Source organism: Talpa occidentalis, unplaced genomic scaffold (assembly GCF_014898055.3).
Source record: "Talpa occidentalis isolate TD23 unplaced genomic scaffold, MPIMG_talOcc4v2.1 talOcc4.9, whole genome shotgun sequence".
NCBI classification, from domain to species: domain Eukaryota; kingdom Metazoa; phylum Chordata; class Mammalia; order Eulipotyphla; family Talpidae; genus Talpa; species Talpa occidentalis.
The window spans coordinates 66,181,256-66,185,676 of NW_023605305.1; the positions used below are offsets into that span (position 1 = coordinate 66,181,256).

At 40.8% G+C, this 4,421-nt stretch overlaps 1 pseudogene; it reads left to right on the forward strand.

Moving 5' to 3' along the window:
- The first annotated feature begins 2,490 nt into the window (after positions 1–2,490).
- On the forward strand, positions 2,491–2,945 carry LOC119236457 (40S ribosomal protein S14-like; annotated as a pseudogene).
- The last annotated feature ends 1,476 nt before the right edge of the window (positions 2,946–4,421 follow it).

Genomic DNA, 4,421 nt, shown 5'->3' on the forward strand with positions numbered 1-4,421 from the left:
AGGCACAGAGAGGTTCAGTAAGCTGCAAGGTGCTAGAGCCAACAGGGACAGAACAGGGGTTTCAAACCAGGTATCCTGGCTCTAGGCTTTCAAAGACATTCATGATTTACTGTTAAGTCAAAGGGCATGACTGGTTGTTTGCTTATTTGTTTGTTTCCCCCCCAAAAAAAGCATGAAAAAGATACATATGTCTAGAAAACTCATTGAAAGGGAAAAATGTTGCTCTCTTCTCTCTGAGTGGCATCCTGGGTAATTTTTGCCTCTCAGTATTTTCTGAATTTGTTGCAATGTATTTATTTTATAGTAAGGGTACTTTAAAAGATAGAATATTTTTAGGTTCACAGCAAAATTGAGTAGAAGGTAGAGTTCCCATATACCTCCTGCCCCCCATACATACTTAGCCCCCCCCCCACTATTTAACAGCTCCCCCCTCCCCCCACAACCAGAGTGGGAATGTGTTACAATTATATATTGACACACACTTATCACTCAAAGTCCATAGTTTATATCAGGGGTCACTCTTGGTGATGTGCTTTCTATGATTTGGGACAATGAATGATGTTATATCTACCTTATCTGTACATAGTAGTTTTACTGCCCCCCAAATCCTCCATGTCCTGCCTGTTCATCCCTCCCTCCCCACTAACCCTGGCAACCCCTGGGACCTATTTATTGTCTCCATAGTTTTACCTTTTCCAGAATGTTGTATAGTTGAATCATACAGTCGATACCTTTTTCAGGCAGGTTTAGTTATATACATTTAAGTTTCTTCTGTGTGGTTTCAAGGCTTGAGAGCTCATTTCGTTTCAGTGCTACATAATATTTCACTGTTTGCATGTACTACAGTTTGTTTATCCATTCACCTACTGAAGGACATCTTGGTTGCTTCCAAGTCTTGGCAATTATGAATAAACTTTTTGTATGGATTAAGGTGTCAGCTCTTTGGGTAAATACCAAGGGCCAGAATTGCTGAGTTGTCTGATAAAAGTATACTTAATTTTCTAAGAGACTGCCAAACTATGTATTACAGTGTCTGTACCACATTTCCAACAGCAGCGAATGGAATTCCTGTTGCTCCACATCTTTGCCAGCATTTGGTGTGGTCTGTAATTTGGATTCTGGCACTTTTATTTTTGAAGAAGAAGAGATGGTAATGTCCCTGCCAGTCTCTCCTCAGCCATCCCCGGGTACATTTTACAATTCCATGCTCCACTTGGTGGTTGGTGCTCAAGGTCAACTGCTCATTATACCCTCTTCTCTGGGGCAGATACAATGCCCAGTGTGGGCACTGATGCCTACTCTGGCCCTGCTGATTAATCCTGAGAGAGAAACCAGACCTGTACTAAGCCAGTTAGCTGCTCTTTCCCAGTAATCTTACTATGAATGGAACTTCAAAGGCTTTGCTCATTAGAGCCAGGTGGCTTTAATGGAGCCCTCTAGAGAAGAGAATTGTGATGTGACATCCTCCTCCAGGAAGGCCTCCAGGCTATACTGGTGCTTTACCTCCTGAACTTTATTCTGATTCTACTTGGACTCTGTTAGTCACTCCAGGATCTGTTTGATGAAGTCCTCTTTTGCCTTTACTTAGCCAGACTCTTTCTGTCATCTGCTACCAGAAAAATTCAAGTGGATACCATTTCATTTCTTAAAACTACAGGTAAATGAGAAAATATATTACAAGACTGAAAATCCACAAAATGTGACCCTTTTTGAAACATAATTCTGTAGGTGTAACTTGAATGACCCTGTTTAAATACATGCTTTAGATAGAATTTTGTGTTAGGATAGCAGGTTCCAGAGTAAAACAGAAAAAAAATCTTGAAGCACTGCAGCAAAATATCGGAATTAAAAATCTCTGACAATCAATCTGATATAATAATGCAAAATGGAATATAACAAAATTATTCACTGTACCATTATTTGCAAGACAAAAACAAGTTGGAAACAGCCTAAATATGTATCAATAAGAAACTAGTTAAATATATAGCATAGCCATGCAGGGAAACAATAGGTGATTGTAATAAAAAGAAATGAAGAGCTCTTTATAAACTGACATGGAATAATCTCTGAAAATCATTAAGTAGAAAAAACAAGGTGCAGAACAGTGAGCTTAAAATCTACCACTATGTAATAGGGGTGGGTGTGGTGAGGGGAAGAGCCCCATGTATTTGCTTGTTCACGCATAAGGTATTTCTGCAAGGATGTGATTTATCACACTATATCCTTGGGTGCTTTGTGAAATTTTTTAAAACAATTTTTTTAAATGTTGGTTATGCAGAATGACGAATAAAACACTTGGGTGAGTTTGACTTATAAGTATTATATAATATTTCTTAGATCAAGAAATAAAACATTTCTCATGACTAAGCTCCAGCTACCATCTACCAACCAACTTCCAAATTTCTGTTGGAAATTTTCTGTGAGAAATCAGCATGTCTCTATTCTTAAAAAAAAAAAAAGAGAGGCGGAGTCTGGAGAAGACATGCAGAAATGGCACCTTGCAAGGGGAAGGAAAAGAAGGAAGAACAGGTCATCAGCCTCGGGCCTCAGGTGGCTGAAGGAGAAAATGTATTTGGTGTCTGCCACATCTTTACATCCTTCAATGACACTTTTGTCCATGTCGCTGATCTCTCTGGCAAGGAAACCATCTGCCGTGTAACTGGTGGGATGAAGGTGAAGGCTAACGGAGATGAATCCTCGCCATATGCTGCTATGTTGGCAGCCCAGGATGTGGTCCAGAGGTGCAAGGAACTGGGCATCACTGCCCTCCACATCAAACTCCGGGCTCCAGGAGGAAATCAGACCAAGACTCCTGGACCTGGGGCACAGTCAGCCCTCAGAGTCCTTGCCCGCTCAGGAATGAAAATTGGACGGATTGAGGATGTCACCCCAACCCCTCCGATAGCACCCGCAGGAAGGGGGGTCGCCGTGGTCGCCATCTGTGAACAGGACTCTTCAAATTATTTTCTGTTAAAATAAATTGCCTTCTTGTAGACCACCCACCCCCCCAAAAAAAAAGAAAAGAAAAGAAAAGGAAAAGAAAAAGAAAGAGAAACACAGCTTTGCTGGACAGATCTACAACTGATCAAAGCTTTCACACACACCCCTTTTTATTATTTATTTTTTTTATAGAGGCATGTTTTATTTATTTATTTGTTTGTTTGTTTGTTTTTTGTTTACACATGCACTGGATACAGTCAGAAGCGCGGGAGGGTGAGAGAATTCACCAGAGCCAGAGCGGGGAGCAGAGCAGGCAGAAGGACCGGAGTACACTGTTGAGGGGAGCAGCGGGCGGCAGGAGAGGTCTGCGCGCCATGTGGGACCCTCCTCTGGTGGCCGGGGAGCAGCCGGGGATCGAACCGGAGCCGTAGAGGCTGCGGGCAGCTTCGCAAGCCAGCGCTCAACCACTGTGCCACCAGGGAGGCCCCCCCCCTTTTTTTTTGGAGCTTAACCACACTAAACTTCATTTAACTCCAAACTTGCTAGTTATTGCTGTCTGGTATTGTTATTCTAGCTTTCCTTAGAAAGGAGTTTTAAGTCATCCATATAGTCAATGTTTGCCTATATTTGCCCACAGATTTCCATCTTGCTTTGCTTGTCTCCTCTTCTATCTCAGATCTTGCGTATCTAGTTTATTATAATTTTTCAGTGAATTAGTAACCATTTTTGGAAATTGTCACATTGAGTTTCTAATATGATAAGTATTGATAAATATAACCAACCCAAATTAAAGTTCTTTGGAGTTCTCAATAATCTTTAAGTATAAAGTGTTCCTAAGTCTGAAATATTTGTAAACACTGATTTAGTGGATTTTTACAATTTTGCAAACTAGAATTCCTGATTTTCTGAAGACAATGGTCAGAGCAGGGGTTGAAGTGGGGAAGGTCATGTCTTGGGGACAAATTAAAACAGGGCTAAAATTTGATATATTTTGGAAATGTTCTTATAGTATGTTATGAATTTGGTGTAATTACATTTAGACATATGTCTTAAAAGGAATGAAAATGAATTATAAGTTAGTTAGGAACTTAGAGGCATATTTTGTTGGGACAATAGTATATGACTCACAGGAGTCCTTCATTTTCACTTTCTCGGACCTGTCAGGCTGAGCACTGGTCTGTAAAGCTTCTGCAGTCTTCCTGAGATCACGCTTAATCCCCTGTTATTCTATCATTCTCCTTGGAACCATTCCCCCTGTCTTCACTCCTTGATTTTCTCCCTCTTCAATTAACTGGACTCACCCTGCCAGGCTCTTATCTGCTTGTTGCTTTGGGTGTAAATGGAACAACACTTCCCTCAGCTTCCAGAAAGCGTACATTCTCTTGCCTAGTTTTCCCTTTGCGGTAGTTTGTCTCATTCATTCATCTATACATTTTACTAACCATCTACAAGTTCCAGGTACTCTTCTAGATGATACATCA